We start from the raw sequence: 12,277 nt of genomic DNA, 5'->3' as shown, positions 1-12,277 counted from the left end.
ACAGCTAAATTATGTTTTATTTCCAGGAAAATCACCAGTGGTTTGTAGGTCTTGTTTCACAGACAGGGAGTCTTCTACAACTGGCTGCAGAAGCTGTGTTCTTATGCTCATTTCACTCACTTGTCCCATTCTGTTCTACCCCAAATCGAGGCTGAACTGCAGCCCCCACCTGGCATCTGCACCAGGAGGCTTCTGGTTCTCTGTCCTTCACCTTCAGGCCTGTTTCTTACTCCTTAGGTATCCCTTGAACTCTTGTGCTTGCCCTTTACCAAACTTTTTCCTCTAAAGCCACTTTTTAAAAACAATTTAGGGAGGTGTATGGAATTAGTGGTCTTCTACGGCACAGTTGAAGCAAAAAAACTATCCACAGGCACATGTTCCCTTGCTAGCTACAGTGTTTAAGAGGTCTCATATACAAGTGATACACAAAATTTGTTAAGGTTCTTTAGATATATTTGTGTTTCCAAGCCGAAGTTTTGATGAATTGTTTCATAGTCTAATCATATGAGTTTTGAGGACAATATAGCAGGGTCTGATCAAATTCCATACATATTGTATGATTCTGTAATTTCAAATTCTGGATTAGTGCTGACATCTGGTGTTTATTCTTGCTAAATACATGCAACATAGGATGTGGAATTGCTGCCTCCATGCTTTGTGCTGACTCAGTTTCAGGTTTTATTTCTTATAAGGTAACATAGAAATCAAAAATCACAGAAAAACCTCCATGGGTCAATAACTATCCATATGGAATTTTGAGCCATGAAATAAGCACCAGACAGCAAAGATGAAACTCAGTTTTTATCCTTTTAAATGGCTGACAATGTTTCTAATGAGGAAGAGGCTTGAGACAGCAAGCTTCTAATGAGAAGGAGGGCCTTTCTTAGGTAACCTAAGGAAGGATGTACATGTACATGCACAGGGTGGATATTTAGCCTGGAAAGTCCTTAGAGCAAGGATTCCTTTTCTGTTACAATTTCTTTTACTACTTTTCTGTTACTTTTTCTAGAGGAGCTCCTAAAACGCTGGGGTCCTAATGCACAGCTGATTTAGCCAACTACAACTGCAGGGAGAAGGGACAAGAAATTTGTCTCCTCATTCTGCTTGTCTGCTCCGAGTTCAGACTCAGCAGCACCAGTTCGAGGAGCTCCAGCCTGGGCACAAGCATGGCTATCACAGTAAGACACCAGGGCAGGTGTCACCACTCAGTGTCACTGGGACTTGCAAGAAGGAACTGCTGGGAGACACCAGCTGCTTTCCTATGTGTTGTTATATGGCTTCCATGGCCATTAGTCATTGCTGGGCTGGGCTGGATCAACAGCACTTTATGTGCTTTGTATTGCCTGGGAGCCTTAACTCTTCCTGCTCCTGCCAGTCATCCTCCCTTCCAACATCAACCAAAACAATTGTGGGGGACAAAACAGTTTCAGAGAGTCTTAATGTGATTTTCTTGTTATAAAAGACATCAGGGAGAATTTAAGGATGGGAGGTTTGATGGAAACCCCAGATTTATCACATTACTGCATCAAGAAAACATTTTATATTTCTGTTCTCCAATGAAAGAAAATCTTTTACTTAAACAAAATGAGCCCATGTACTGCTCCACATACAGCCATGGTTGCTGTCAACTGCATTCCTTTCACAAGGCATTAGAATTATGTGTACAAACATTCACAGTTTTAGGATTTATTTACTGTGATTAGTATCATGAGTCAGAGGGAAGCAAAATATTCAGGTTAGTTTTAAAATCAGAAGTGTTTTGAAATAACATTTAAATAATTTTTATCTCTGTTTTGGTAATTCAGTCCATTATAGTTTTCCTTTTCTAAACATTTTTCCTTGTAAAATGCTTAATTCCCTGTCCCACAAATTCAGGATCTGAGTTTTCCAAAGATTTGCAATTAAACTGGGAGAATTGGCAAAAGAGTGCTTCCCAAAGGGTAATGCTAACTAATGATGTCATTGCTGAGGGTTAGGTTTCTTTAATCTCTGGTGTTGATATTATTAATGGTTTTAAAATAAAAGAGAATAGATTTATATTAGATATAAGGAAGGAATTCTTTGCTATGAGGGTGATGAGACACTGGAACTGCTTGCCTAGAGATCCTGTGGATGCCCCATTTCTGGAAGTGTTCAAGACAAGGCTGGTTAGGGCTTTCAGAAACGTAGTCTAGTGGAAGGTGTCTCTGTCCATGGGCAAGGGTTTGGACTAGATGATATTCAAAGGTCCCTTGCAACCTAAAACAATCCATCACATGGAATACGATTCTTCCAGTGACTCTGGATGAAGTGAGTAGTGCTCCCTCAGGAGAAAAGACAACAGCAGAGTACAACACTGAAAAAAAGTCAGGTCATAAATTCAAGGTAAAGCCAAAATTTTAATCCCAGAAAAGCCAGTCTAATATGCTATACAACCAGGATTTGTATTCAGCTTCTCAAGAGAGTGAGTCTATTAACTTATTGTGATAAAAAGACAGTAACATGCCTGACAGTGAAAATATTTTTTGTTTTGCATATGAATTAAGTAACAAGTCTCAAATACAGTTTCAAAATTGTTGTTATTATTATGTTAAAATAGTAATAGGGAAATTTAGAGAAGTCACTGAGGTCCTATGAGAGGTGCTTTACATCAGAAATTACAATTAGAAAGAAATATGTGGCAGGTGATGCTAATTGTTTTGGACTGAAAGAGATCTGGGCCTTTAAATTAAAATTCCAGCGAGTGCAAAGAGTCTCTCAGAAGTTGCTGATGTTTTCATCAACCCAAAGCTGGGGCTGGCACAATGCCTCCTTCCCAGGCCCACGCTGGGCCCTGGCCCAGGCTCTCCACACCCCTGAGACCATGCTCCCATGGTCTCCCAAACCTTGAGAGGTTTGTACCCAGTGTGATGTGGGGGATGGAGTTACCAGCTTTGCTTATTCCACTGAGGGTTTCTCAGGGCATGTAAGACCACGGTGCACGCAGGTTTTGTCTGGATCATCTGAGGGGTGGTGTGAGCTTGTGAGCAGGTCTTTGCCTTGCTCAGTCCCTGTGTACAGAACGTAGCTGCTTCTCTCTATCAGTACACAAACACACTGTTCGCACCTAAAGGGAAAATGGCTATAAGAAAGAGCCTTCATTAAGGCATATCTATTGCATTTTAATTATGTGCAGCTTCAGCAAGTTGCATGAGTTGCTTTACAGTTAATGACATAGTGTAATTTATCCCATAGAACTGAGAAAGCTACTGACAACATGAGGGCATTACAAATCAGGTAAGGGATACCTAAGTGGTCAGGGATATTTTGTGGTAGACAGTCTTTGCTGTACGAAAGAATTATTTTTTTTTCTCAGGATCCTTTTGATTAAAGATCCCCTGCCATATCCTCAAATATTTTTCTCATTTATTTTATACTCAAAAATTTTATATTTTCTGCAAGTTAAATTTTTGGAGATCAAATTCACCTTTGGCTGAATTTGGTTCTCACAAGGTTCTTGGATATGACTACATTATTTTGATGTGGCTGTCAAAAATCAAATGGTGCTTTCTAGCTGCTGCCTTTATTATGACTATAACCCTCAAAATGGGACTTAACATTTGTGGTCCATCAGAGAATTTGGTAAAGACCTGGAGATGATGCAAAGTGTTTCAAGAACAGAGATAATCAATGACATTAACCTGCTCTGATGCCTCTGCAGTATTCAAAAGAAGCCAGGGACAGGGAACACGGTGAAGTCTTCAGTAGTGCAATTATCTGATGCAATTGTATTGAAGTGCGATGTGGCCATGGTTCTAAGGTGTGAACCAGTAAATAATTCTCATCACCTCTTTTAAACATGATTTGGGCTTTAAATCTCATGAGTTTAACTGGATTTGATTATCTTCTGCATAAATCACAGAATCACAGAATATTCTGAGTTGGAAGGGATCCTCAAGGATCATTGTGTCCAACTCTTAAATGAATGGCCCATGGCCATGACCTTGGCATTATTACCACCGTGCCCTAACCAACTGAACTAATCCACCCATAAGTCTGGGTCTCCTACAACCATGTTCCCAAGGATTGGGAGTACTCAAGGACTGTTTTCTTGTAGGAATGTTGCAAGATCTTCAGTGGAGCAAGGACTATTTTTAGCTGTACTTTGACATACCCTAGTATGTCGGGAAGCTTGCAATTACCTTGATTTTGACAGCTGGTTAACTCTTCTCTCTCTCTCTGGTCTCCCATTTTTACTGACAGAGCCACTCATGCAATGTCCTTGCCATTCCATAGATCAAGGAGATGATTCTTATTAATACTAACGAGGAGCAATGTGCAGAGGCAGTATTGCAGTGAGGAAGGGAACAATCTGTCCTGTTTCTGCTCCTTTAGGGCAAGTAGTAATGGGCATGTACTGCTACAATAAAGATTCATGTTAGGCATTTGACAAAAAAGCCCCACTTTAGAAGGGCAAGGGCAGAGAAGTGCTGGAACAGATGGCCTTGAGAGGTGGTGTCACCTATGGAAGACTATGAAACCAAGCTAGACAGGTACTGTCAGGGCTGATGAGAACAGTGTTTGTCTTGTTCAGTGATGGGCAAATGCTTGGAATTTGTAGCCTTCCTGGCTCCTCCTCATGCAGATACTACCTTGTCACACCAACCTTGCTTTTAGGTAGAGAAACTGCCATTATTTTTAGTTTAACACCTCTGTGTTACTGAGATGAGTCCGGCAGTCATGAGCTCCTAAGTGGATGTCAACTAACACTTCCTCACCTGCCCTGTCTCTCTCTGCAGCCGGAGCAGTGCTACAGCAGCAGGTTGGCTGTTGGGTGCACCACATTTAGCACTTGCTCCTCTCTGCAGCAAAGAGTCCTTTAAGACATTGCAACAGCATAAAAGCAGGAGGAACAGAACTATAAGTAGGAGACAGGAAGAATCTCTAGTTAGGAAGCCAACCTGCAGCCTTTGTAATCTTAGTTAAACTGCAGTGTTGTTTTAAACATAATGCTTTACAAAATCTCTCTTTTGCTCTCATAAACTGTCTCATTTGTTGTTTCTACACTTCCTATTAGAACAATTCTCTGCAGTGTCGGTGTAATCCTCTAGTAACCAAGAGTGAAAGGCAGCATCCATGGATATACTACATCTTTGCTCCATCCTACCATAATAAGAAACATTCTAACACTGTGAAGAGCTGCTCCCTCTTTTTTTGTATTTGCTCAGCTAAGTAGAGGCTTTTAGCATGTATATCAAACTAAGCAAACAAAAGCACACAGTAAATGTGGCCTACCTATGATATAGTTTCTTCCTGCATTTCTGGGTTTGAAAATTAACTATGCCCAGCTAGGAAGGAGTATGAATATACAGACAGGAAAGACTTCCACTGAAGTATTATGCAAGCTATTTAACACCTAGTCATTGCATTTTTCAAAGGGCCTGTTAAAATATTGCAGACATGATAGAATACACCCAGAATGAGAGAGGGGCTTCATATGTATCATTTAGCAATGGTGTATAATGGTTATAATATTTATAACAGCTGTTAGGTGCTCTGAAGCTACACTACATTTATGGAATTTTCCATTGAGCTCTAAATATTCAGGTCACATACACAGTTAAATTTCCAGCAGTGGCAGTACAGATAAAAGCACTCCAACCGTATGCCATAATTGTGCTCTATTTAGAGAGTGCAGCAACTCAGGCATTTTCACAGCAGTTGTCTTAGATACGGTATACATTCTGTTTTATAAATGCCAATTCATTAGCGCATATAACACGTAGCATGCTGGTCTTTATTAAAAAAAAAAAAAGACAGTGCTATGTTTCAGTGAGGAACAAAAATACAGAAAAATGCGATTGCTTAGAAGAAGGAAAAGGAAAATGGGGAGGAGTGCCAAATTCAGTTTTGTTTTTCATACGGAGATCTGTAGAATATCAAAGTCCATTTTGTAAGAGGTTTCAAATAAGTGGCAGTAATTTGAGTATCCATAAATTAATACTAAAAAGAATTCGTTGATAGGAAATTTCCACTTCAAGATATTGAATTCCACTGCAGAAAGAGTGTATCACTGACAGGACATGGTTTTAAAACACAGTGAACAAGAATATGTATTTTGCATATTTTTTTTGTAGTGATGCTACACTCGGTACGATTCCAGGCTCCAAGAAAGACAGCAATGTTATTTTAGTCCTTCATGCTGAGGGATTTTTTTGTATATTCTGCAAGTACTAAGCCAGCAAGTCTGACCAAAACCAGATAGTAAAAACAAAGAAAAATCATTCTATCACGGCAATGAATTGTAATAAAACACAAAGAAGAAAACATTGGGGCTAAAAATCATATTTAACTCACTAGTCTGAAGTGGACAGAATGGCTGGTTCATCTGTGGCACTACTGATTTTGAGACAAGCAGCACAGCTGTGTGAGATCAGGTATTCATGAAAAGTAGGTCAGCACAGTCAATTGGATTCCAGTTCCCAGTCTTGCTAGACTTATGAATAAAATATTTTGTACCTTTTTCTACAACTGTGCTCCATCTTGAACAGCAGATATATCAACCTATTTTAAGATTTATTATGGTTGCAAAATGTCTCCATGACCTCAATGCAGACCACTAAGCTATATTTTTAAGTCACCTTTTTGCGGTCTATCTTTTTAATTCAGTACTCATCAGATACATCAAATGCATCTACCTTGCACCTTTTCTGCACTAGAAGCCCAAAGAAAACAGAGACCTTTTTCTCTGTTCCTATCCCTTGTTCTGTCCTTTGCCTAGTGGCTGGGTGATGTGTCCCATCCAGAAGTTTAGACAGGCATCATCTAAGGAAACCTCAAAGAAGGCTATGCAGAGGTGATACCTGGGATCAAGAGCAGAGCTAGAACATACCCACAGCTCTTGGCTACTGAATATGTTTTCTGGAGAAAATAAATAAATAAAAATAAATAAAGAAATAAATACATAAAATAAATAAAACCTGTTATAAAACAATATTGATGGCTCTGACAGGTGTGGCAAAGGAACTTCACAGTGTTACTGCACCGTTGCACGTGTTTCTTCACTTCTGGGAATCTACAGCACCTTTGGCACAGCTGGGAGAAGGGAACACCTGATTCATGTCCTCCATTTCAGCTCACATCAGGGTGCACAGATACTTGTTTCCTCCAGTCTGCTTGGCTTTGTGTCCAGCCAGCTGGCTGGGGAAATGGGAGCTGGTGTGCTAAGTTTGCCTTGCTTTCCTTGATGGAAACAAGGCTGTGTGATGCCTGCAAGCTCTGGTCTGGGTCATGCCAGGACATGGTGTTGGCAGAAAGGGCCAGAGCACTCCAGGGCTGCTGGAGGGAAAACACAGCTGCTGCGTGGGCTCCCTTCCACACCTCCACATGTCAGGTTGTTGTCTGCCACAGTTCATATTTCTTCTTTCTGCACACACCTGGTTCATCCTTCTGGCAGGGGAATTAGGAAGGAGTATTATGCAGTACCTGAAAGGGAGCAAAGACCAATTATCCAGCACCTCCCAGAACTTCTGATGTTTCTATCCACAACATTTGATTTACTGAATAGCAAGCCCCATTAGAAGGAGATGTTTCTTCTAGAGAGCCTAATGCCCACAATAACAGTATTATGGAGCAACTACAGTATCTTCCTCCTGGTTTCAAGACACAGTGAATTAATGTCATCCTAACAGGGTTTTGATCGTTAAGGGGAATCATCAGGTGTTTTTCACACTGTGAAGAACACAAAACTTTCATGGAATAGCATGGAACCCCTGTTGGAGGTCTCCTTCCGTCCACCTGCCCTCAGAAGTCCCAGAAACAAGCACGAATTTCTAGGCTTGTTAGAACTGACCCGTTTTGTTAAAAGAGACAAACAAAATCTTCACCTCAGGAAATATCATAGAACCTTGAAACGGTTTGGATTGGAAGGGACCTTAAAAATCCCTCCCAGGAACACCTCTTCCACCACATCAGGTTTTTCTGAGCTCTACCCAGTGTGGGCTCGAACACCTCCAGGGACGGAACATCTGCAGCTTTTCTTTGCAACCTGTGCAATGTCTTGTAATAGTGTTTCTGAAAACAAACACGAAAAGTGATCTTTTTTCATCTGTCTTAACAAAATTGCAGACACATTTGAATTTGCAAAGACTTTTTGATTTATGAATGCTAAATTTGAGAGAGGCATTAGAAGTTGCAAACAGGGCTTGATCATCCATCAAACAGACAAACCTGATGGTCTGAGAAGGCTTCTGATTTCATCAAGGTTGTGTTTATCTGCTTTTTCTAGCTATTTCTTTCTGTGGCCAGTCACTTCTATTTTCAACGATTTGTGCAGTTTCTCTTGTACTTGAAACAGGGAGATACAATTTCTGCAAAATCACAGAAAGAAGCCACAAGTCATCTTGCACTGACTCCTTTGATTTAATTTTGCCATGCTCCTCTGCCTATGGTTTGCAAGACAAAATAAAAAACATTTTAAATTGAGCTGTCTCAGTACACTGTTGCAGCATGTGGGCCACCTGATCAGTTATCCCTCAGGCCCTGACACATAAGCTTCTGTGCTAATAAACTGCGGGACTGTGTGTGGGCTGATTTCAGCATCCAAAGCTGATGGAAAAAGAAAAATCTTCCTCTAATTTTATTTTATATATTTATTTATTTTTTTAATTTTGGCTCCATTTTTTTCTCCCCCAGAAGAAGACTATAGAAAGAATTCATCACCAATTTGCAGACAAAAACTCAAATACTGTCTCCCTTTAAGGAGCTGAAAAACTGTATGGAACTAACCTTCACATTTTTTAAGCCAAGTCTTTCTAATCTTTCAAATCCAGTTCAATCTTATTATCAACTCACTTGGCAGAATTAATAGACTAAAATGGGAACTTTGCCAAGTTTTTTTTATACCACTCAGTTTCTATTATGCCAATTCAATTACAAATTATTTCTTTATAAAACTTAATCAGAATTAATTAATTAATAGAAGCAAAAAGACCAATTAAGATACAGTTGACTATGTTACAGCCTAAAGGTATAATTAGTCTTATAAACATGAGAAAAGGATATTGAACACCTATATTTATGGTGTGACAGATTCAAATCTACGTGGCATGCAGGACCTGAGCAACCAAACTCATCCAGATCTATTGGAAATGAAGGCTGATTCATTTTCACATTGAAATACCAAAAGTAATTGATGTTAAGTGTAAATCTCTTAGTTCTGATTCAGATAAAACACCAAATAACCTCTTTGCCTGCTCAGCCTGGAATCCCATATAAGTTATAGCTTTCATAATTAGCACAAACCCCAAAATAAATTGATTATCAGTGGCTAAACTACAGTTATTCTCAGCACCACATCTCACACAATTGATTGGGCCGCAGTGGGAGGGATAACATGTGTAAACTGTGGTGTTAATAATGTCCTAGTGACCTGAGTTCAGAACAAAGACATGAGTATGATTTGTACAAACCTGCTGCCCAGGAACCTGTTTACAGCAAAAATACTGGTACCACACATAGGGATGTAAAGAACACTGATTATTGTTAGGAATATAACAGGATTTCTGTGGACTTCTCAAAATCTAGTAGACTTAATTCTTCAAACTGGGACATGGCCATTACAAGGGTAACAAAGACAGCATTCTCAAGAGCTTCTAATATCATACATATTGAAAATTCCACATGTATTTACCTAAAAATACATTAACACTAAAACATACTGCACATGGGCCAGGACTAAGGGATTAATGTTGTTAAAGGATGCAATAAATCACTTCACTGAAGAATGAAAAAAAATTATTGAGAAAACCACCCTTGAGATTACATGGCATTTATGATAAAAAAAAAAAAAAGAGAAATAATTTTTTTTCACTGGCAAGCTAGTTGTGAGTTGTGTACCTGCCCTTCTTGCTCTTTAAAAAAACTTCATTTTTCCTAGACTTAGCACAAGTTCCAAGTGATCTCAAGAGGAAACTGTCTCATCTAGAGACAAGTTATACTTGGTCAGAAGAGATAAGTCAAACTTCTTGATTTTTTACTGAGGTATCCTCAGTTCCTGCTTGTTGACTGGCACTAACGAGAGAAACCAAATAGGTTTATGGTTTGCATTGCATCAGTTCTACAATGCTTAAAATAAAAACTTTAATTATGTACAGATGTCTAGACTTGTAGGAAAACTATCATTGTTATGTCCTGTGAAATGATAATGGTCTGGGATGGTGACCAAGAATTTGGAGGAAACACAGCCTAGGTGGATCTACAGTCACTTATTTCCTTTGTATTTCACAAACCATGACATGGATCTCTATGATGTAGTAGTCACTTTGCTGAATAATGTGTCTGGTACTTCCATTATCTTTCCTTCTATCAAAAAACACAAAGAAAAAAAAATCCTGAAGGACAGTCATTGCAATTTTAATAATAGTTTCAACGAGTGATGTTAGACTAAAGTGGTGAGGGAAGAAGGACAGCCTGACCTGTCGTGCCCAGAGCTGTACTCAGAGCTGAGTGTTTCTGAAACAGTGAAAAGAGGCACCTCTCCCCCAGAGAATCTCTGTTCTGAACTTAACTCAGCCAGCTGCTTCCTCTCAGCCAAAGCCCATCTTGTCTCTACGCCTTATTCCTGAAAGAGTGGTAATATCCATCTATGTAAAGGGCAGGCTTTGAAGCTTTTATCAATTAAACACTACATCAGGATGTGCCTAGACTGTACAGCATTGACAGGAGCTGGTTTGCATAGCAACTCTTATGCCTGGCTCTGCTGAGTCTCTTAATGAAGTGCTGAGCCACCTTCCAGACCTGTGCCAGGTGATTAAACTTTTCTGCATGTATGGCACAGCCCTGTGGAGACTGTCAATACCAGGACAGTGAGAGGTGCACAGAGACTGATGCATACAGGAACGTGCCCAGATCCTCATTGCGCTCGGCTCTTTTGGACCACCCCTAAGAAAAATCAACTTGCTTTCTTTAAGTGAGTTTGTGGCCTCATGCAAGAACAGTTGCTGAAGTCATGATCAATTTCTTTGCATGCAAATATTTCATGCAAATGTACTGTAGAAAATAACAATGGCAACCAACCATTTGTTCTTCTTGGCTAGCTTCTCATTCTAATGAGCACAATAATTTAATTAGCAAAACTGTTAATGGATTTTTTGTGTATGGATTTTTCCCACTCAACCCTACTTTTGTCACTGACTTCATCTGGATTGCTGGCAGTATGTACACATTCCTTTTAGCAGATTTAACCACTATGTGTCATGGGCCATTGGGAAGAAAATCATGTCTCATTATTTTCAATATTTAACAAAACCCATTTGAAGTAACAAGAAACCATACAAAATTCCAAAAGCAGAAAAGTACAGGGCTCAGCACGTTAGAATTTCTGTCTGCAGTCTGGATTGAGATGGAGAACTCTTTAGACTGTGCTCAACTCTGTGCCTGAACTAAAAATTAGGTTTTGTGTTCCATCAGTTTGTCCCATAAATTAGTGTTTTGTTTTTTCCAGAGATATTATAGGTCTTCCAATGCACTGTCACAGCTCAGAAATACACTAAACAATGCAATCTTGAGTGCACAATGCAAAAAATGAGGGAAATGGCCATTTTGCAGCCTTCCCATTTCTAAAAAAATGGTCTTCTTTCAGATTTACCTTCAGATCCTTATGTCTCACTTGAGGTCCACAGAACAAGCCCAAGCCCATGTCAGAAATCAGTAGCAGAAGGCCTAAGCATTACGATTAAAATGTCTGTCTCCAGCTTTCATCAAGAGGTTTGAGCATTACTTTTTTGATAGGACCATATCCAGCCAGCACTTGCTACATGGGGAATGGAAATCTGAATGTTTTCAAGGATCCAGCCCAGGTGAGTGTGTTGGGCACTGCCCAGCAGTGTCCCATGCCATAGGCTGTGAGGGTTTTCTGCCACAAGTAGCCCTGGGCACTGGGAATTACCTGTATGGGATCATGACCTCCAGGGACTGGGTTTTCCCCTCCCAAAGCATTCCTGAGAAGTACATCAGCCCCTGGAGCAGAAAGATAAGGAGCTGGTGAAAGTTCATTGATAAACCCATAATCTGGGGAAACGGCATTTAGCTGAGCTTCTGCAGGATGTTTATTAGAGTTTGTTGCACATAAAGCAACTAAATTATTTCCAGATCCAAGCCAGATATGGAAACAAATCAGGTGCTTTTTGTGTGGTGCTGCATTTGGAGGATCATTTCAGCAGTGTCAGTTTGGTGCTGGGGCTGCAGTGGGTGATGGTGCTCTGGGGCCTTTGCTGCCTTTGGAGCAGATTTCTCCCCTGCTTGGCCACTGCCTACCCAC

Source organism: Cyanistes caeruleus, chromosome 4 (genome assembly GCF_971803275.1).
Source record: "Cyanistes caeruleus chromosome 4, bCyaCae1.hap1.1, whole genome shotgun sequence".
NCBI lineage: Eukaryota > Metazoa > Chordata > Aves > Passeriformes > Paridae > Cyanistes > Cyanistes caeruleus.
This window is presented reverse-complemented; position numbering follows the sequence as displayed.